The following is a 23,548-nucleotide window of genomic DNA, read 5'->3' on the forward strand; positions in this document are numbered from 1 at the left end:
TGGGAGGCAGATGTCTGCTACCCGCTCGTACATGGTATTTGGAACATAGCTACACTCTGGTTGAGGAAAGTCGTTGGAAATCGCTGTATTCAACTCAGATACACGGGAGTTAAGGCCCAGTGCTCACACATGCTTTTCCCGCAACCTCTCCCAGCCACTAACATTAGGATGTTAGCAGCTACTCCTACAGTCAGGCAGGATGCGGGAGGGTTCTCCCCTGTCCTCAGCTCTCACAGGGAAGCATGTCTTGAAGCCAGCTAGCTGTCAACTAGCTGCATTCCTATGGCAGTGATAAGGTAGCAGTATTCTTAGTCAGGAGGTTCCAAGATTACCAGTCGACTGCACCTGGGGATACCCTCCAGGTCTGCATTGTTACCCTGCGTCTCAGAAGCCTCTGGCAAACGTCTCTGCTGAAGACCTGCGAAACTCACTCGGCAGGCAGTGTGGAACTGTGAGGGACTGAGGCTGAGCTCAACTCTCAGAAGTAAGATGGTTTTGGACAAGGCGCTCAGCTACCCTCTCAAGTAGGGAACTTAGTATGTAGCACCAGTCTACCACAGGAATTACTAGGAAATCGCTGAACTGAGCTTGGAGGCACTAGTCTTGTGTGCCGGGTGATTCCAATTACCTCTCCCAGCACTTCCGTCAAACAGCGAGCCTAGGCCTTTTAGAAGCCAAGGGTACCAGCAGGCTGGATGTGGAGGTACAGGCCATAAGCTCAACTCTCAGAAGTGTGTATGCATGGGAGGCAGATGTCTGCTACCCATACGGACATGGGAGTTGGAACCTAGCTACACTGTGATTGAAGAAGGCCATTGGAAATCGCTGTATTCAACTCAGATACACGGGAGTTCAGGCCCAGTGCTCACACATGCTTTTCCCGCAACCTCTCCCAGCCACTAACTTTAGGATGTTAGCAGCTACTCCTACTGTCAGGCAGGATGCTGGAGGGTTCTGCCCTGTCCTCAGCCCTCACAGGGAAGCATGTCTTGAAGCCAGCTGTCAACTAGCTGCATTCCTATGGCAGTGAGAAGGTAGCAGTACTCTGAGTCAGGAGGTTCGAAGATTACCACTCTACTGCACCTGGAGATACCCTCCAGGTCTGCATTGTTAACTTGTACTCAGAAGCCTCTGGCAATCGTCTCTGGTGAAGACGTGTGAAACTCACTCTGCAGACAGTGTGGAACTGTGAGGGACTGAGGGTGGGCTCAAGTCTCAGAAGTAAGATGCTTTTGGACAAGGCATTCAGCTACCATCTCACATATGGAACTTAGTATGTAGCACCTGTCTACCACAAGAATTACTGGGAAATCGTGAATTGAGCTTGGAGGCACTCGTCTTCTGTGCCGGGAGATTCCAATTACCTCTCCCAGCACTTCCGTCAAACAGCGAGCCTAGGCCTTTTAGAAGCCAAGGGTACCAGCAGGCTGGATGTGGAGGTACAGGCCATAAGCTCAAATCAAAGAAGTGTGTATGCATGGGAGACAGATGTCTGCTAACCGCTCGTACATGGGATTTGGAACCTAGCTACACTCTGGTTGAGGAAAGCCGTTGGAAATCGCTGTATTCAACTCAGATACTCGGGAGTTCAGGCCCAGTGCTCACACATGCTTTTCCCGCAACCTCTCCCAGCCACTAACATTAGGATGTTAGCAGCTACTCCTACAGTCAGGCAGGATGCGGGAGGGTTCTGCCCTGTCCTCAGCTCTCACAGGGAAGCATGTCTTGAAGCCAGCTGTCAACTAGCTGCATTCCTATGGCAGTGAGAAGGTAGCAGTATTCTGAGTCAGGAGGTTCCAAGATTACCAGTCTACTGCACCTGGGGATACCCTCAAGGTCTGCATTGTTACCCTGCGTCTCAGAAGCCTCTGGCAAACGTCTCTGCAGAAGACCTGCGAAACTCACTCGGCAGGCAGTGTGGAACTGTGAGGGACTGAGGCTGAGCTCAACTCTCAGAAGTAAGATGGTTTTGGACAAGGCGTTCAGCTACCCTCTCAAGTATGGAACTTAGTATGTAGCACCAGTCTACCACAGGAATTACTAGGAAATCGCTGAACTGAGCTTGGAGGCACTAGTCTTGTGTGCCGGGTGATTCCAAATACCTCTCCCAGCACTTCCGTCACACAGCGAGCCTAGGCCTTTTAGAAGCCAAGGGTACCAGCAGGCTGGATGTGGAGGTACAGGCCATAAGCTCAACTCTCAGAAGTGTGTATGCATGGGAGGCAGATGTCTGCTACCCACTCGGACATGGGAGTTGGAAACTAGCTACACTGTGATTGAAGAAGGCCATTGGAAATCGCTGTATTCAACTCAGATACACGGGAGTTCAGGCCCAGTGCTCACACATGCTTTTCCCGCAACCTCTCCCAGCCACTAACATAAGGATGTTAGCAGCTACTCCTACAGTCATGCAGGATGCGGGAGGGTACTGCCCTGTCCTCAGCTCTCACAGGGAAGCATGTCTTGAAGCCAGCTGTCAACTAGCTGCATTCCTATGGCAGTGAGAAGGTAGCAGTACTCTGAGTCAGGAGGTTCCAAGATTACCACTCTACTGCACCTGGAGATACCCTCCAGGTCTGCATTGTTAACTTGTACTCAGAAGACTCCGGCAATCGTCTCTGGTGAAGACGTGTGAAACTCACTCTGAAGGCAGTGTGGAAGTGTGAGGAACTGAGGGTGTGCTCAACTCTCAGAAGTAAGATGCTTTTGGACAAGGCGTTCAGCTACCATCTCACATATGGAACTTAGTATGTAGCACCTGTCTACCACAAGAATTACTGGGAAATCGTGAATTGAGCTTGGAGGCACTCGTCTTGTGTGCCGGGAGATTCCAATTACCTCTCCCAGCACTTCCGTCAAACAGCGAGCCTAGGCCTTTTAGAAGCCAAGGGTACCAGCAGGCTGGATGTGGAGGTACAGGCCATAAGCTACGCTCTCAGAAGTGTGTATGCATGGGAGGCAGATGTCTGCTACCCGCTCGTACATGGGATTTGGAACCTTGCTACACTCTGGTTGAGGAAAGTCGTTGGAAATCGCTGTATTCAACTCAGATACACGGGAGTTCAGGCCCAGTGCTCACACATGCTTTTCCCGCAACCTCTCCCAGCCACTAACATTAGGATGTTAGCAGCTACTACTACAGTCAGGCAGCATGCGGGAGGGTTCTGCCCTGTCCTCAGCTCTCACAGGGAAGCATGTCTTGAAGCCAGCTGTCAACTAGCTGCATTCCTATGGCAGTGAGAAGGTAGCAGTATTCTGAGTCAGGAGGTTCCAAGATTACCAGTCGCCTGCACCTGGGGATACCCTCCAGGTCTGCATTGTTACCCTGCGTCTCAGAAGCCTCTGGCAAACGTCTCTGCTGAAGACCTGCGAAACTCACTCTGCAGGCAGTGTGGAACTGTGAGGGACTGAGGCTGTGCTCAACTCTCAGAAGTAAGATGGTTTTGGACAAGGCGTTCAGCTACGCTCTCACGTATGGAACTTAGTATGTAGCACCAGTCTACCACAGGAATTACTAGGAAATCGCTGAACTGAGCTTGGAGGCCCTAGTCTTGTGTGCCGGGTGATTCCAATTACCTCTCCCAGCACTTCCGTCAAACAGCGAGCCTAGGCCTTTTAGAAGCCAAGGGTACCAGCAGGCTGGATGTGGAGGTACAGGCCATAAGCTCAACTCTCAGAAGTGTGTATGCATGGGAGGCAGATGTCTGCTACCCACTCGGACATGGGAGTTGGAACCTAGCTACACTGTGATTGAAGAAGGCCATTGGAAATCGCTGTATTCAACTCAGATACACGGGAGTTCAGGCCCAGTGCTCACACATGCTTTTCCCGCAACCTCTCCCAGCCACTAACTTTAGGATGTTAGCAGCTACTACTACAGTCAGGCAGGATGCGGGAGGGTTCTGCCCTGTCCTCAGCTCTCACAGGGAAGCATGTCTTGAAGCCAGCTGTCAACTAGCTGCATTCCTATGGCAGTGAGAAGGTAGCAGTACTCTGAGTCAGGAGGTTCCAAGATTAGCACTCTACTGCACCTGGAGTTACCCTCCAGGTCTGCATTGTTAACTTGTACTCAGAAGCCTCTGGCAATCGTCTCTGCTGAAGACGTGTGAAACTCACTCTGCAGGCAGTGTGGAACTGTGAGGGACTGAGGGTGGGCTCAACTCTCAGAAGTAAGATGCTTTTGGACAAGGCGTTCAGCTACCATCTCACATATGGAACTTATTATGTAGCACCTGTCTACCACAAGAATTACTGGGAAATCGTGAATTGAGCTTGGAGGCACTCGTCTTGTGTGCCGGGAGATTCCAATTACCTCTCCCAGCACTTCCGTCAAACAGCGAGCCTAGGCCTTTTAGAAGACAAGGGTACCAGCAGGCTGGATGTGGAGGTACAGGCCATAAGCTCAACTCTCAGAAGTGTGTATGCATGGGAGGCAGATGTCTGCTACCCGCTCGTACATGGGATTTGGAACCTAGCTACACTGTGATTGAAGAAGGCCATTGGAAATCGCTGTATTCAACTCAGATACACGGGAGTTCAGGCCCAGTGCTCACACATGCTTTTCACGCAACCTCTCCCAGCCACTAACTTTAGGATGTTAGCAGCTACTCCTACAGTCAGGCAGCATGCGGGAGGGTTCTGCCCTGTCCTCAGCTCTCTCAGGGAAGCATGTCTTGAAGCCAGCTAGCTGTCAACTAGCTGCATTCCTATGGCAGTGAGAAGGTAGCAGTATTCTGAGTCAGGAGGTTCCAAGATTACCAGTCGACTGCACCTGGGGATACCCTCCAGGTCTGCATTGTTACCCTGCGTCTCAGAAGCCTCTGGCAAACGTCTCTGCTGAAGACCTGCGAAACTCACTCTGCAGGAAGTGTGGAACTGTGAGGGACTGAGGGTGAGCTCAACTCTCAGAAGTAAGATGGTTTTGGACAAGGCGTTCAGCTACCCTCTCACGTATGGAACTTAGTATGTAGCACCAGTCTACCACAGGAATTACTAGGAAATCGCTGAACTGAGCTTGGAGGCACTAGTCTTGTGTGCCGGGTGATTCCAATTACCTCTCCCAGCACTTCCGTCAAACAGCGAGCCTAGGCCTTTTAGAAGCCAAGGGTACCAGCAGGCTGGATGTGGAGGTAGAGGCCATAAGCTGAACTCTCAGAAGTGTATATTCATGGGAGGCAGATGTCTGCTACCCACTCGGACATGGGAGTTGGAACCTAGCTACACTGTGATTGAAGAAGGCCATTGGAAATCGCTGTATTCAACTCAGATACACGGGAGTTCAGTCCCAGTGCTCACACATGCTTTTCCCGCAACCTCTCCCAGCCACTAACTTTAGGATGTTAGCAGCTACTCCTACAGTCAGGCAGGATGCGGGAGGGTTCTGCCCTGTCCTCAGCTCTCACAGGGAAGCATGTCTTGAAGCCAGCTGTCAACTAGCTGCATTCCTATGGCAGTGAGAAGGTAGCAGTACTCTGAGTCAGGAGGTTCCAAGATTACCACTCTACTGCACCTGGAGATACCCTCCAGGTCTGCATTGTTAACTTGTACTCAGAAGCCTCTGGCAATCGTCTCTGGTGAAGACGAGTGAAACTCACTCTGCAGGCAGTGTGGGACTGTGAGGGACTGAGGGTGGGCTCAACTCTCAGAAGTAAGATGCTTTTGGACAAGGCGTTCAGCTACCATCTCACGTATGGAACTTAGTATGTAGCACCTGTCTACGACAAGAATTACTGGGAAATCGTGAATTGAGCTTGGAGGCACTCGTCTTGTGTGCCGGGAGATTCCATTTACCTCTCCCAGCACTTCCGTCAAACAGCGAGCCTAGGCCTTTTAGAAGCCAAGGGTAAAAGCAGGCTGGATGTGGAGGTACAGGCCATAAGCTACACTCTCAGAAGTGTGTATGCATGGGAGGCAGATGTCTGCTACCCGCTCGTACATGGGATTTGGAACCTAGCTACACTCTGGTTGAGGAAAGTCGTTGGAAATCGCTGTATTCAACTCAGATTCACGGGAGTTCAGGCCCAGTGCTCACACATGCTTTTCCCGCAACCTCTCCCAGCCACGAACATTAGGATGTTAGCAGCTACTCCTACAGTCAGGCAGCATGCGGGAGGGTTCTGCCCTGTCCTCAGCTCTCACAGGGAAGCATGTCTTGAAGCCAGCTGTCAACTAGCTGCATTCCTATGGCAGTGAGAAGGTAGCAGTATTCTGAGTCAGGAGGTTCCAAGATTACCAGTCTACTGCACCTGGGGATACCCTCCAGGTCTGCATTGTTACCCTGCGTCTCAGAAGCCTCTGGCAAACGTCTCTGCTGAAGACCTGCGAAACTCACTCGGCAAGCAGTGTGGAACTGTGAGGGACTGAGGCTGAGCTCAACTCTCAGAAGTAAGATTGTTTTGGACAAGGCGTTCAGCTACCCTCTCACGTATGGAACTTAGTATGTAGCACCAGTCTACCACAGGAATTACTAGGAAATCGCTGAACTGAGCTTGGAGGCACTAGTCTTGTGTGCCGGGTGATTCCAATTACCTCTCCCAGCACTTCCGTCAAACAGCGAGCCTAGGCCTTTTAGAAGCCAAGGGTACCAGCAGGCTGGATGTGGAGGTACAGGCCATAAGCTCAACTCTCAGAAGTGTGTATGCATGGGAGGCAGATGTCTGCTACACACTCGTACATGGGAGTTGGAACCTAGCTACACTGTGATTGAAGAAGGCCATTGGAAATTGCTGTATTCAACTCAGATACACGGGAGTTCAGGCCCAGTGCTAACACATGCTTTTCCCGCAACCTCTCCCAGCCACTAACATAAGTATGTTACCAGCTACTCCTACAGTCAGGCAGGATGCGGGAGGGTTCTGCCCTGTCCTCAGCTCTCACAGGGAAGCATGTCTTGAAGCCAGCTGTCAACTAGCTGCATTCCTATGGCAGTGAGAAGGTAGCAGTACTCTGAGTCAGGAGGTTCCAAGATTAGCACTCTACTGCACCTGGAGTTACCCTCCAGGTCTGCATTGTTAACTTGTACTCAGAAGCCTCTGGCAATCGTCTCTGGTGAAGACGTGTGAAACTCACTCTGCAGGCAGTGTGGAACTGTGAGGGACTGAGGGTGGGCTCAACTCTCAGAAGTAAGATGCTTTTGGACAAGGCGTTCAGCTACCATCTCACATATGGAACTTATTATGTAGCACCTGTCTACCACAAGAATTACTGGGAAATCGTGAATTGAGCTTGGAGGCACTCGTCTTGTGTGCCGGGAGATTCCAATTACCTCTCCCAGCACTTCCGTCAAACAGCGAGCCTAGGCCTTTTAGAAGCCAAGGGTACCAGCAGGCTGGATGTGGAGGTACAGGCCATAAGCTCAACTCTCAGAAGTGTGTATGCATGGGAGGCAGATGTCTGCTACCCGCTCGTACATGGGATTTGGAACCTAGCTACACTGTGATTGAAGAAGGCCATTGGAAATCGCTGTATTCAACTCAGATACACGGGAGTTCAGGCCCAGTGCTCACACATGCTTTTCCCGCAACCTCTCCCAGCCACTAACTTTAGGATGTTAGCAGCTACTCCTACAGTCAGGCAGCATGCGGGAGGGTTCTGCCCTGTCCTCAGCTCTCTCAGGGAAGCATGTCTTGAAGCCAGCTAGCTGTCAACTAGCTGCATTCCTATGGCAGTGAGAAGGTAGCAGTATTCTGAGTCAGGAGGTTCCAAGATTACCAGTCGACTGCACCTGGGGATACCCTCCAGGTCTGCATTGTTACCCTGCGTCTCAGAAGCCTCTGGCAAACGTCTCTGCTGAAGACCTGCGAAACTCACTCTGCAGGAAGTGTGGAACTGTGAGGGACTGAGGGTGAGCTCAACTCTCAGAAGTAAGATGGTTTTGGACAAGGCGTTCAGCTACCCTCTCACGTATGGAACTTAGTATGTAGCACCAGTCTACCACAGGAATTACTAGGAAATCGCTGAACTGAGCTTGGAGGCACTAGTCTTGTGTGCCGGGTGATTCCAATTACCTCTCCCAGCACTTCCGTCAAACAGCGAGCCTAGGCGTTTTAGAAGCCAAGGGTACCAGCAGGCTGGATGTGGAGGTACAGGCCATAAGCTGAACTCTCAGAAGTGTATATTCATGGGAGGCAGATGTCTGCTACCCACTCGGACATGGGAGTTGGAACCTAGCTACACTGTGATTGAAGAAGGCCATTGGAAATCGCTGTATTCAACTCAGATACACGGGAGTTCAGTCCCAGTGCTCACACATGCTTTTCCCGCAACCTCTCCCAGTCACTAACTTTAGGATGTTAGCAGCTACTCCTACAGTCAGGCAGGATGCGGGAGGGTTCTGCCCTGTCCTCAGCTCTCACAGGGAAGCATGTCTTGAAGCCAGCTGTCAACTAGCTGCATTCCTATGGCAGTGAGAAGGTAGCAGTACTCTGAGTCAGGAGGTTCCAAGATTACCACTCTACTGCACCTGGAGATACCCTCCAGGTCTGCATTGTTAACTTGTACTCAGAAGCCTCTGGCAATCGTCTCTGGTGAAGACGAGTGAAACTCACTCTGCAGGCAGTGTGGGACTGTGAGGGACTGAGGGTGGGCTCAACTCTCAGAAGTAAGATGCTTTTGGACAAGGCGTTCAGCTACCATCTCACATATGGAACTTAGTATGTAGCACCTGTCTACCACAAGAATTACTGGGAAATCGTGAATTGAGCTTGGAGGCACTCGTCTTGTGTGCCTGGAGATTCCAATTACCTCTCCCAGCACTTCCGTCAAACAGCGAGCCTAGGCCTTTTAGAAGCCAAGGGTACCAGCAGGCTGGATGTGGAGGTACAGGCCATAAGCTCAACTCTCAGAAGTGTGTATGCATGGGAGGCAGATGTCTGCTACCCGCTCGTACATGGGATTTGGAACCTAGCTACACTCTGGTTGAGGAAAGCCGTTGGAAATCGCTGTATTCAACTCAGATACACGGGAGTTCAGTCCCAGTGCTCACACATGCTTTTCCCGCAACCTCTCCCAGCCACTAACATTAGGATGTTAGCAGCTACTCCTACAGTCAGGCAGCATGCGGGAGGGTTCTGCCCTGTCCTCAGCTCTCTCAGGGAAGCATGTCTTGAAGCCAGCTAGCTGTCAACTAGCTGCATTCCTATGGCAGTGAGAAGGTAGCAGTATTCTGAGTCAGGAGTTTCCAAGATTACCAGTCGACTGCACCTGGGGATACCCTCCAGGTCTGCATTGTTACCCTGCGTCTCAGAAGCCTCTGGCAAACGTCTCTGCTGAAGACCTGCGAAACTCACTCGGCAGGCAGTGTGGAACTGTGAGGGACTGAGGCTGAGCTCAACTCTCAGAAGTAAGATGGTTTTGGACAAGGCGTTCAGCTACCCTCTCACGTATGGAACTTAGTATGTAGCACCTGTCTACCACAGGAATTACTAGGAAATCGCTGAACTGAGCTTGGAGGCACTAGTCTTGTGTGCCGGGTGATTCCAATTACCTCTCCCAGCACTTCCGTCAAACAGCGAGCCTAGGCCTTTTAGAAGCCAAGGGTACCAGCAGGCTGGATGTGGAGGTACAGGCCATAAGCGCAACTCTCAGAAGTGTGTATGCATGGGAGGCAGATGTCTGCTACCCACTCGGACAAGGGAGTTGGAACCTAGCTACACTGTGATTGAAGAAGGCCATTGGAAATCGCTGTATTCAACTCAGATACACGGGAGTTCAGTCCCTGTGCTCACACATGCTTTTCCCGCAAACTCTCCCAGCCACTAACATAAGGATGTTAGCAGCTACTCCTACAGTCAGGCAGGATGCGGGAGGGTTCTGCCCTGTCCTCAGCTCTCACAGGGAAGCATGTCTTGAAGCCAGCTGTCAACTAGCTGCATTCCTATGGCAGTGAGAAGGTAGCAGTACTCTGAGTCAGGAGGTTCCAAGATTACCACTCTACTGCACCTGGAGATACCCTCCAGGTCTGCATTGTTAACTTGTACTCAGAAGCCTCTGGCAATCGTCTCTGGTGAAGATGTGTGAAACTCACTCTGCAGGCAGTGTGGAACTGTGAGGGACTGAGGGTGGGCTCAACTCTCAGAAGTAAGATGCTTTTGGACAAGGCGTTCAGCTACCATCTCACATATGGAACTTAGTATGTAGCACCTGTCTACCACAAGAATTACTGGGAAATCGTGAATTGAGCTTGGAGGCACTCGTCTTGTATGCCGGGAGATTCCAATTACCTCTCCCAGCACTTCCGTCAAACAGCGAGCCTAGGCCTTTTAGAAGCCAAGGGTACCAGCAGGCTGGATGTGGAGGTACAGGCCATAAGCTCAACTCTCAGAAGTGTGTATGCATGGGAGGCAGATGTCTGCTACACGCTCGTACATGGGATTTGGAACCTAGCTACACTCTGGTTGAGGAAAGCCGTTGGAAATCGCTGTATTCAACTCAGATACACGGGAGTTCAGGCCCAGTGCTCACACATGCTTTTCCCGCAACCTCTCCCAGCCACTAACATTAGGATGTTAGCAGCTACTCCTACAGTCAGGCAGCATGCGGGAGGGTTCTGCCCTGTCCTCAGCTCTCTCAGGGAAGCATGTCTTGAAGCCAGCTAGCTGTCAACTAGCTGCATTCCTATGGCAGTGAGAAGGTAGCAGTATTCTGAGTCAGGAGGTTCCAAGATTACCAGTCGACTGCACCTGGGGATACCCTCCAGGTCTGCATTGTTACCCTGCGTCTCAGAAGCCTCTGGCAAACGTCTCTGCTGAAGACCTGCGAAACTCACTCTGCAGGCAGTGTGGAACTGTGAGGGACTGAGGCTGAGCTCAACTCTCAGAAGTAAGATGGTTTTGGACAAGGCGTTCAGCTACCCTCTCACGTATGGAACTTAGTATGTAGCACCAGTCTACCACAGGAATTACTAGGAAATCGCTGAACTGAGCTTGGAGGCACTAGTCTTGTGTGCCGGGTGATTCCAATTACCTCTCCCAGCACTTCCGTCAAACAGCGAGCCTAGGCCTTTTAGGAGCCAAGGGTACCAGCAGGCTGGATGTGGAGGTACAGGCCATAAGCTCAACTCTCAGAAGTGTGTATGCATGGGAGGCAGATGTCTGCTACACACTCGTACATGGGAGTTGGAACCTAGCTACACTGTGATTGAAGAAGGCCATTGGAAATTGCTGTATTCAACTCAGATACACGGGAGTTCAGGCCCAGTGCTCACACATGCTTTTCCCGCAACCTCTCCCAGCCACTAACATAAGTATGTTAGCAGCTACTCCTACAGTCAGGCAGGATGCGGGAGGGTTCTGCCCTGTCCTCAGCTCTCACAGGGAAGCATGTCTTGAAGCCAGCTGTCAACTAGCTGCATTCCTATGGCAGTGAGAAGGTAGCAGTACTCTGAGTCAGGAGGTTCCAAGATTAGCACTCTACTGCACCTGGAGTTACCCTCCAGGTCTGCATTGTTAACTTGTACTCAGAAGCCTCTGGCAATCGTCTCTGGTGAAGACGTGTGAAACTCACTCTGCAGGCAGTGTGGAACTGTGAGGGACTGAGGGTGGGCTCAACTCTCAGAAGTAAGATGCTTTTGGACAAGGCGTTCAGCTACCATCTCACATATGGAACTTAGTATGTAGCACCTGTCTACCACAAGAATTACTGGGAAATCGTGAATTGAGCTTGGAGGCACTCGACTTGTGTGCCGGGAGATTCCAATTCCCTCTCCCAGCACTTCCGTCAAACAGCGAGCCTAGGCCTTTTAGAAGCCAACGGTACCAGCAGGTTGGATGTGGAGGTACTGGCCATAAGCTCAACTCTCAGAAGTGTGTATGCATGGGAGGCAGATGTCTGCTACCCGCTCGTACATGGGATTTGGAACCTAGCTACACTCTGGTTGAGGAAAGCCGTTGGAAATCGCTTTATTCAACTCAGATAAACGGGACTTCAGGCCCAGTGCTCACACATGCTTTTCCCGCAACCTCTCCCAGCCACTAACATTAGGATGTTAGCAGCTACTCCTACAGTCATGCAGGATGCGGGAGGGTTCTGCCCTGTCCTCAGCTCTCTCAGGGAAGCATGTCTTGAAGCCAGCTAGCTGTCAACTAGCTGCATTCCTATGGCAGTGAGAAGGTAGCAGTATTCTGAGTCAGGAGGTTCCAAGATTACCAGTCGCCTGCACCTGGGGATACCCTCCAGGTCTGCATTGTTACCCTGCGTCTCAGAAGCCTCTGGCAAACGTCTCTGCTGAAGACCTGAGAAACTCACTCTGCAGGCAGTGTGGAACTGTGAGGGACTGAGGCTGAGCTCAACTCTCAGAAGTAAGATGGTTTTGGACAAGGCTTTCAGCTACGCTCTCACGTATGGAACTTAGTATGTAGCACCAGTCTACCACAGGAATTACTAGGAAATCGCTGAACTGAGCTTGGAGGCACTAGTCTTGTGTGCCGGGTGATTCCAATTACCTCTCCCAGCACTTCCGTGAAACAGCGAGCCTAGGCCTTTTAGAAGCCAAGGGTACCAGCAGGCTGGATGTGGAGGTACAGGCCATAAGCTCAACTCTCAGAAGTGTATATGCATGGGAGGCAGATGTCTGCTACCCACTCGGACATGGGAGTTGGAACCTAGCTACACTGTGATTGAAGAAGGCCATTGGAAATCGCTGTATTCAACTCAGATACACGGGAGTCAGTCCCAGTGCTCACACATGCTTTTCCCGCAACCTCTCCCAGCCACTAACATAAGGATGTTAGCAGCTACTCCTACAGTCAGGCAGGATGCGGGAGGGTTCTGCCCTGTCCTCAGCTCTCACAGGGAAGCATGTCTTGAAGCCAGCTGTCAACTAGCTGCATTCCTATGGCAGTGAGAAGGTAGCAGTACTCTGAGTCAGGAGGTTCCAAGATTACCACTCTACTGCACCTGGAGATACCCTCCAGGTCTGCATTGTTAACTTGTACTCAGAAGCCTCTGGCAATCGTCTCTGGTGAAGACGTGTGAAACTCACTCTGCAGGCAGTGTGGAACTGTGAGGGACTGAGGGTGGGCTCAACTCTCAGAAGTAAGATGCTTTTGGACAAGGCGTTCAGCTACCATCTCACATATGGAACTTATTATGTAGCACCTGTCTACCACAAGAATTACTGGGAAATCGTGAATTGAGCTTGGAGGCACTCGTCTTGTGTGCCGGGAGATTCCAATTACCTCTCCCAGCACTTCCGTCAAACAGCGAGCCTAGGCCTTTTAGAAGCCAAGGGTACCAGCAGGCTGGATGTGGAGGTACAGGCCATAAGCTCAACTCTCAGAAGTGTGTATGCATGGGAGGCAGATGTCTGCTACCCGCTCGTACATGGGATTTGGAACCTAGCTACACTGTGATTGAAGAAGGCCATTGGAAATCGCTGTATTCAACTCAGATACACGGGAGTTCAGTCCCAGTGCTCACACATGCTTTTCCCGCAACCTCTCCCAGCCACTAACTTTAGGATGTTAGCAGCTACTCCTACAGTCAGGCAGCATGCGGGAGGGTTCTGCCCTGTCCTCAGCTCTCTCAGGGAAGCATGTCTTGAAGCCAGCTAGCTGTCAACTAGCTGCATTCCTATGGCAGTGAGAAGGTAGCAGTATTCTGAGTCAGGAGGTTCCAAGATTACCAGTCGACTGCACCTGGGGATACCCTCCAGGTCTGCATTGTTACCCTGCGTCTCAGAAGCCTCTGGCAAACGTCTCTGCTGAAGACCTGCGAAACTCACTCGGCAGGCAGTGTGGAACTGTGAGGGACTGAGGGTGAGCTCAACTCTCAGAAGTAAGATGGTTTTGGACAAGGCGTTCAGCTACCCTCTCACGTATGGAACTTAGTATGTAGCACCAGTCTACCACAGGAATTACTAGGAAATCGCTGAACTGAGCTTGGAGGCACTAGTCTTGTGTGCCGGGTGATTCCAATTACCTCTCCCAGCACTTCCGTCAAACAGCGAGCCTAGGCGTTTTAGAAGCCAAGGGTACCAGCAGGCTGGATGTGGAGGTACAGGCCATAAGCTCAACTCTCAGAAGTGTATATGCATGGGAGGCAGATGTCTGCTACCCACTCGGACATGGGAGTTGGAACCTAGCTACACTGTGAATGAAGAAGGCCATTGGAAATCGCTGTATTCAACTCAGATACACGGGAGTTCAGTCCCAGTGCTCACACATGCTTTTCCCGCAACCTCTCCCAGCCACTAACTTTAGGATGTTAGCAGCTACTCCTACAGTCAGGCAGGATGCGGGAGGGTTCTGCCCTGTCCTCAGCTCTCACAGGGAAGCATGTCTTGAAGCCAGCTGTCAACTAGCTGCATTCCTATGGCAGTGAGAAGGTAGCAGTACTCTGAGTCAGGAGGTTCCAAGATTACCACTCTACTGCACCTGGAGATACCCTCCAGGTCTGCATTGTTAACTTGTACTCAGAAGCCTCTGGCAATCGTCTCTGGTGAAGACGAGTGAAACTCACTCTGCAGGCAGTGTGGGACTGTGAGGGACTGAGGGTGGGCTCAACTCTCAGAAGTAAGATGCTTTTGGACAAGGCGTTCAGCTACCATCTCACATATGGAACTTAGTATGTAGCACCTGTCTACCACAAGAATTACTGGGAAATCGTGAATTGAGCTTGGAGGCACTCGTCTTGTGTGCCGGGAGATTCCAATTACCTCTCCCAGCACTTCCGTCAAACAGCGAGCCTAGGCCTTTTAGAAGCCAAGGGTACCAGCAGGCTGGATGTGGAGGTACAGGCCATAAGCTCAACTCTCAGAAGTGTGTATGCATGGGAGGCAGATGTCTGCTACCCGCTCGTACATGGGATTTGGAACCTAGCTACACTCTGGTTGAGGAAAGCCGTTGGAAATCGCTGTATTCAACTCAGATACACGGGAGTTCAGTCCCAGTGCTCACACATGCTTTTCCCGCAACCTCTCCCAGCCACTAACATTAGGATGTTAGCAGCTACTCCTACAGTCAGGCAGCATGCGGGAGGGTTCTGCCCTGTCCTCAGCTCTCTCAGGGAAGCATGTCTTGAAGCCAGCTAGCTGTCAACTAGCTGCATTCCTATGGCAGTGAGAAGGTAGCAGTATTCTGAGTCAGGAGTTTCCAAGATTACCAGTCGACTGCACCTGGGGATACCCTCCAGGTCTGCATTGTTACCCTGCGTCTCAGAAGCCTCTGGCAAACGTCTCTGCTGAAGACCTGCGAAACTCACTCGGCAGGCAGTGTGGAACTGTGAGGGACTGAGGCTGAGCTCAACTCTCAGAAGTAAGATGGTTTTGGACAAGGCGTTCAGCTACCCTCTCACGTATGGAACTTAGTATGTAGCACCTGTCTACCACAGGAATTACTAGGAAATCGCTGAACTGAGCTTGGAGGCACTAGTCTTGTGTGCCGGGTGATTCCAATTACCTCTCCCAGCACTTCCGTCAAACAGCGAGCCTAGGCCTTTTAGAAGCCAAGGGTACCAGCAGGCTGGATGTGGAGGTACAGGCCATAAGCGCAACTCTCAGAAGTGTGTATGCATGGGAGGCAGATGTCTGCTCCCCACTCGGACAAGGGAGTTGGAACCTAGCTACACTGTGATTGAAGAAGGCCATTGGAAATCGCTGTATTCAACTCAGATACACGGGAGTTCAGTCCCTGTGCTCACACATGCTTTTCCCGCAACTTCTCCCAGCCACTAACATAAGGATGTTAGCAGCTACTCCTACAGTCAGGCAGGATGCGGGAGGGTTCTGCCCTGTCCTCAGCTCTCACAGGGAAGCATGTCTTGAAGCCAGCTGTCAACTAGCTGCATTCCTATGGCAGTGAGAAGGTAGCAGTACTCTGAGTCAGGAGGTTCCAAGATTACCACTCTACTGCACCTGGAGATACCCTCCAGGTCTGCATTGTTAACTTGTACTCAGAAGCCTCTGGCAATCGTCTCTGGTGAAGATGTGTGAAACTCACTCTGCAGGCAGTGTGGAACTGTGAGGGACTGAGGGTGGGCTCAACTCTCAGAAGTAAGATGCTTTTGGACAAGGCGTTCAGCTACCATCTCACATATGGAACTTAGTATGTAGCACCTGTCTACCACAAGAATTACTGGGAAATCGTGAATTGAGCTTGGAGGCACTCGTCTTGTATGCCGGGAGATTCCAATTACCTCTCCCAGCACTTCCGTCAAACAGCGAGCCTAGGCCTTTTAGAAGCCAAGGGTACCAGCAGGCTGGATGTGGAGGTACAGGCCATAAGCTCAACTCTCAGAAGTGTGTATGCATGGGAGGCAGATGTCTGCTACACGCTCGTACATGGGATTTGGAACCTAGCTACACTCTGGTTGAGGAAAGCCGTTGGAAATCGCTGTATTCAACTCAGATACACGGGAGTTCAGGCCCAGTGCTCACACATGCTTTTCCCGCAACCTCTCCCAGCCACTAACATTAGGATGTTAGCAGCTACTCCTACAGTCAGGCAGCATGCGGGAGGGTTCTGCCCTGTCCTCAGCTCTCTCAGGGAAGCATGTCTTGAAGCCAGCTAGCTGTCAACTAGCTGCATTCCTATGGCAGTGAGAAGGTAGCAGTATTCTGAGTCAGGAGGTTCCAAGATTACCAGTCGACTGCACCTGGGGATACCCTCCAGGTCTGCATTGTTACCCTGCGTCTCAGAAGCCTCTGGCAAACGTCTCTGCTGAAGACCTGCGAAACTCACTCTGCAGGCAGTGTGGAACTGTGAGGGACTGAGGCTGAGCTCAACTCTCAGAAGTAAGATGGTTTTGGACAAGGCGTTCAGCTACCCTCTCACGTATGGAACTTAGTATGTAGCACCAGTCTACCACAGGAATTACTAGGAAATCGCTGAACTGAGCTTGGAGGCACTAGTCTTGTGTGCCGGGTGATTCCAATTACCTCTCCCAGCACTTCCGTCAAACAGCGAGCCTAGGCCTTTTAGGAGCCAAGGGTACCAGCAGGCTGGATGTGGAGGTACAGGCCATAAGCTCAACTCTCAGAAGTGTGTATGCATGGGAGGCAGATGTCTGCTACACACTCGTACATGGGAGTTGGAACCTAGCTACACTGTGATTGAAGAAGGCCATTGGAAATTGCTGTATTCAACTCAGATACACGGGAGTTCAGGCCCAGTGCTCACACATGCTTTTCCCGCAACCTCTCCCAGCCACTAACATAAGTATGTTAGCAGCTACTCCTACAGTCAGGCAGGATGCGGGAGGGTTCTGCCCTGTCCTCAGCTCTCACAGGGAAGCATGTCTTGAAGCCAGCTGTCAACTAGCTGCATTCCTATGGCAGTGAGAAGGTAGCAGTACTCTGAGTCAGGAGGTTCCAAGATTAGCACTCTACTGCACCTGGAGTTACCCTCCAGGTCTGCATTGTTAACTTGTACTCAGAAGCCTCTGGCAATCGTCTCTGGTGAAGACGTGTGAAACTCACTCTGCAGGCAGTGTGGAACTGTGAGGGACTGAGGGTGGGCTCAACTCTCAGAAGTAAGATGCTTTTGGACAAGGCGTTCAGCTACCATCTCACATATGGAACTTAGTATGTAGCACCTGTCTACCACAAGAATTACTGGGAAATCGTGAATTGAGCTTGGAGGCACTCGACTTGTGTGCCGGGAGATTCCAATTCCCTCTCCCAGCACTTCCGTCAAACAGCGAGCCTAGGCCTTTTAGAAGCCAAGGGTACCAGCAGGTTGGATGTGGAGGTACTGGCCATAAGCTCAACTCTCAGAAGTGTGTATGCATGGGAGGCAGATGTCTGCTACCCGCTCGTACATGGGATTTGGAACCTAGCTACACTCTGGTTGAGGAAAGCCGTTGGAAATCGCTTTATTCAACTCAGATAAACGGGACTTCAGGCCCAGTGCTCACACATGCTTTTCCCGCAACCTCTCCCAGCCACTAACATTAGGATGTTAGCAGCTACTCCTACAGTCATGCAGGATGCGGGAGGGTTCTGCCCTGTCCTCAGCTCTCTCAGGGAAGCATGTCTTGAAGCCAGCTAGCTGTCAACTAGCTGCATTCCTATGGCAGTGAGAAGGTAGCAGTATTCTGAGTCAGGAGGTTCCAAGATTACCAGTCGCCTGCACCTGGGGATACCCTCCAGGTCTGCATTGTTACCCTGCGTCTCAGAAGCCTCTGGCAAACGTCTCTGCTGAAGACCTGAGAAACTCACTCTGCAGGCAGTGTGGAACTGTGAGGGACTGAGGCTGAGCTCAACTCTCAGAAGTAAGATGGTTTTGGACAAGGCTTTCAGCTACGCTCTCACGTATGGAACTTAGTATGTAGCACCAGTCTACCACAGGAATTACTAGGAAATCGCTGAACTGAGCTTGGAGGCACTAGTCTTGTGTGCCGGGTGATTCCAATTACCTCTCCCAGCACTTCCGTGAAACAGCGAGCCTAGGCCTTTTAGAAGCCAAGGGTACCAGCAGGCTGGATGTGGAGGTACAGGCCATAAGCTCAACTCTCAGAAGTGTATATGCATGGGAGGCAGATGTCTGCTACCCACTCGGACATGGGAGTTGGAACCTAGCTACACTGTGATTGAAGAAGGCCATTGGAAATCGCTGTATTCAACTCAGATACACGGGAGTCAGTCCCAGTGCTCACACATGCTTTTCCCGCAACCTCTCCCAGCCACTAACATAAGGATGTTAGCAGCTACTCCTACAGTCAGGCAGGATGCGGGAGGGTTCTGCCCTGTCCTCAGCTCTCACAGGGAAGCATGTCTTGAAGCCAGCTGTCAACTAGCTGCATTCCTATGGCAGTGAGAAGGTAGCAGTACTCTGAGTCAGGAGGTTCCAAGATTACCACTCTACTGCACCTGGAGATACCCTCCAGGTCTGCATTGTTAACTTGTACTCAGAAGCCTCTGGCAATCGTCTCTGGTGAAGACGTGTGAAACTCACTCTGCAGGCAGTGTGGAACTGTGAGGGACTGAGGGTGGGCTCAACTCTCAGAAGTAAGATGCTTTTGGACAAGGCGTTCAGCTACCATCTCACATATGGAACTTATTATGTAGCACCTGTCTACCACAAGAATTACTGGGAAATCGTGAATTGAGCTTGGAGGCACTCGTCTTGTGTGCCGGGAGATTCCAATTACCTCTCCCAGCACTTCCGTCAAACAGCGAGCCTAGGCCTTTTAGAAGCCAAGGGTACCAGCAGGCTGGATGTGGAGGTACAGGCCATAAGCTCAACTCTCAGAAGTGTGTATGCATGGGAGGCAGATGTCTGCTACCCGCTCGTACATGGGATTTGGAACCTAGCTACACTGTGATTGAAGAAGGCCATTGGAAATCGCTGTATTCAACTCAGATACACGGGAGTTCAGGCCCAGTGCTCACACATGCTTTTCCCGCAACCTCTCCCAGCCACTAACTTTAGGATGTTAGCAGCTACTCCTACAGTCAGGCAGCATGCGGGAGGGTTCTGCCCTGTCCTCAGCTCTCTCAGGGAAGCATGTCTTGAAGCCAGCTAGCTGTCAACTAGCTGCATTCCTATGGCAGTGAGAAGGTAGCAGTATTCTGAGTCAGGAGGTTCCAAGATTACCAGTCGACTGCACCTGGGGATACCCTCCAGGTCTGCATTGTTACCCTGCGTCTCAGAAGCCTCTGGCAAACGTCTCTGCTGAAGACCTGCGAAACTCACTCGGCAGGCAGTGTGGAACTGTGAGGGACTGAGGGTGAGCTCAACTCTCAGAAGTAAGATGGTTTTGGACAAGGCGTTCAGCTACCCTCTCACGTATGGAACTTAGTATGTAGCACCAGTCTACCACAGGAATTACTAGGAAATCGCTGAACTGAGCTTGGAGGCACTAGTCTTGTGTGCCGGGTGATTCCAATTACCTCTCCCAGCACTTCCGTCAAACAGCGAGCCTAGGCGTTTTAGAAGCCAAGGGTACCAGCAGGCTGGATGTGGAGGTACAGGCCATAAGCTCAACTCTCAGAAGTGTATATGCATGGGAGGCAGATGTCTGCTACCCACTCGGACATGGGAGTTGGAACCTAGCTACACTGTGAATGAAGAAGGCCATTGGAAATCGCTGTATTCAACTCAGATACACGGGAGTTCAGTCCCAGTGCTCACACATGCTTTTCCCGCAACCTCTCCCAGCCACTAACTTTAGGATGTTAGCAGCTACTCCTACAGTCAGGCAGGATGCGGGAGGGTTCTGCCCTGTCCTCAGCTCTCACAGGGAAGCATGTCTTGAAGCCAGCTGTCAACTAGCTGCATTCCTATGGCAGTGAGAAGGTAGCAGTACTCTGAGTCAGGAGGTTCCAAGATTACCACTCTACTGCACCTGGAGATACCCTCCAGGTCTGCATTGTTAACTTGTACTCAGAAGCCTCTGGCAATCGTCTCTGGTGAAGACGAGTGAAACTCACTCTGCAGGCAGTGTGGGACTGTGAGGGACTGAGGGTGGGCTCAACTCTCAGAAGTAAGATGCTTTTGGACAAGGCGTTCAGCTACCATCTCACATATGGAACTTAGTATGTAGCACCTGTCTACCACAAGAATTACTGGGAAATCGTGAATTGAGCTTGGAGGCACTCGTCTTGTGTGCCGGGAGATTCCATTTACCTCTCCCAGCACTTCCGTCAAACAGCGAGCCTAGGCCTTTTAGAAGCCAAGGGTACCAGCAGGCTGGATGTGGAGGTACAGGCCATAAGCTACACTCTCTGAAGTGTGTATGCATGGGAGGCAGATGTCTGCTACCCGCTCGTACATGGGATTTGGAACCTAGCTACACTCTGGTTGAGGAAAGTCGTTGGAAATCGCTGTATTCAACTCAGATACACGGGAGTTCAGGCCCAGTGCTCACACATGCTTTTCCCGCAACCTCTCCCAGCCACTAACATTAGGATGTTAGCAGCTACTCCTACAGTCAGGCAGCATGCGGGAGGGTTCTGCCCTGTCCTCAGCTCTCACAGGGAAGCATGTCTTGAAGCCAGCTGTCAACTAGCTGCATTCCTATGGCAGTGAGAAGGTAGCAGTATTCTGAGTCAGGAGGTTCCAAGATTACCAGTCTACTGCACCTGGGGATACCCTCCAGGTCTGCATTGTTACCCTGCGTCTCAGAAGCCTCTGGCAAACGTCTCTGCTGAAGACCTGCGAAACTCACTCGGCAAGCAGTGTGGAACTGTGAGGGACTGAGGCTGAGCTCAACTCTCAGAAGTAAGATTGTTTTCGACAAGGCGTTCAGCTACCCTCTCACGTATGGAACTTAGTATGTAGCACCAGTCTACCACAGGAATTACTAGGAAATCGCTGAACTGAGCTTGGAGGCACTAGTCTTGTGTGCCGGGTGATTCCAATTACCTCTCCCAGCACTTCCGTCAAACAGCGAGCCTAGGCCTTTTAGAAGCCAAGGGTACCAGCAGGCTGGATGTGGAGGTACAGGCCATAAGCTCAACTCTCAGAAGTGTGTATGCATGGGAGGCAGATGTCTGCTACACACTCGTACATGGGAGTTGGAACCTAGCTACACTGTGATTGAAGAAGGCCATTGGAAATTGCTGTATTCAACTCAGATACACGGGAGTTCAGGCCCAGTGCTAACACATGCTTTTCCCGCAACCTCTCCCAGCCACTAACATAAGTATGTTACCAGCTACTCCTACAGTCAGGCAGGATGCGGGAGGGTTCTGCCCTGTCCTCAGCTCTCACAGGGAAGCATGTCTTGAAGCCAGCTGTCAACTAGCTGCATTCCTATGGCAGTGAGAAGGTAGCAGTACTCTGAGTCAGGAGGTTCCAAGATTAGCACTCTACTGCACCTGGAGTTACCCTCCAGGTCTGCATTGTTAACTTGTACTCAGAAGCCTCTGGCAATCGTCTCTGGTGAAGACGTGTGAAACTCACTCTGCAGGCAGTGTGGAACTGTGAGGGACTGAGGGTGGGCTCAACTCTCAGAAGTAAGATGCTTTTGGACAAGGCGTTCAGCTACCATCTCACACATGGAACTTATTATGTAGCACCTGTCTACCACAAGAATTACTGGGAAATCGTGAATTGAGCTTGGAGGCACTCGTCTTGTGTGCCGGGAGATTCCAATTACCTCTCCCAGCACTTCCGTCAAACAGCGAGCCTAGGCCTTTTAGAAGCCAAGGGTACCAGCAGGCTGGATGTGGAGGTACAGGCCATAAGCTCAACTCTCAGAAGTGTGTATGCATGGGAGGCAGATGTCTGCTACCCGCTCGTACATGGGATTTGGAACCTAGCTACACTGTGATTGAAGAAGGCCATTGGAAATCGCTGTATTCAACTCAGATACACGGGAGTTCAGGCCCAGTGCTCACACATGCTTTTCCCGCAACCTCTCCCAGCCACTAACTTTAGGATGTTAGCAGCTACTCCTACAGTCAGGCAGCATGCGGGAGGGTTCTGCCCTGTCCTCAGCTCTCTCAGGGAAGCATGTCTTGAAGCCAGCTAGCTGTCAACTAGCTGCATTCCTATGGCAGTGAGAAGGTAGCAGTATTCTGAGTCAGGAGGTTCCAAGATTACCAGTCGACTGCACCTGGGGATACCCTCCAGGTCTGCATTGTTACCCTGCGTCTCAGAAGCCTCTGGCAAACGTCTCTGCTGAAGACCTGCGAAACTCACTCTGCAGGAAGTGTGGAACTGTGAGGGACTGAGGGTGAGCTCAACTCTCAGAAGTAAGATGGTTTTGGACAAGGCGTTTAGCTACCCTCTCACGTATGGAACTTAGTATGTAGCACCAGTCTACCACAGGAATTACTAGGAAATCGCTGAACTGAGCTTGGAGGCACTAGTCTTGTGTGCCGGGTGATTCCAATTACCTCTCCCAGCACTTCCGTCAAACAGCGAGCCTAGGCGTTTTAGAAGCCAAGGGTACCAGCAGGCTGGATGTGGAGGTACAGGCCATAAGCTGAACTCTCAGAAGTGTATATTCATGGGAGGCAGATGTCTGCTACCCACTCGGACATGGGAGTTGGAACCTAGCTACACTGTGATTGAGGAAGGCCATTGGAAATCGCTGTATTCAACTCAGATACACGGGAGTTCAGTCCCAGTGCTCACACATGCTTTTCCCGCAACCTCTCCCAGCCACTAACTTTAGGATGTTAGCAGCTACTCCTACAGTCAGGCAGGATGCGGGAGGGTTCTGCCCTGTCCTCAGCTCTCACAGGGAAGCATGTCTTGAAGCCAGCTGTCAACTAGCTGCATTCCTATGGCAGTGAGAAGGTAGCAGTACTCTGAGTCAGGAGGTTCCAAGATTACCACTCTACTGCACCTGGAGATACCCTCCAGGTCTGCATTGTTAACTTGTACTCAGAAGCCTCTGGCAATCGTCTCTGGTGAAGATGTGTGAAACTCACTCTGCAGGCAGTGTGGAACTGTGAGGGACTGAGGGTGGGCTCAACTCTCAGAAGTAAGATGCTTTTGGACAAGGCGTTCAGCTACCATCTCACATATGGAACTTAGTATGTAGCACCTGTCTACCACAAGAATTACTGGGAAATCGTGAATTGAGCTTGGAGGCACTCGACTTGTGTGCCGGGAGATTCCAATTCCCTCTCCCAGCACTTCCGTCAAACAGCGAGCCT

The sequence above is a fragment of the Canis lupus genome, chromosome 25 (genome assembly GCF_048164855.1).
Source record: "Canis lupus baileyi chromosome 25, mCanLup2.hap1, whole genome shotgun sequence".
NCBI classification, from domain to species: Eukaryota; Metazoa; Chordata; class Mammalia; order Carnivora; family Canidae; genus Canis; species Canis lupus.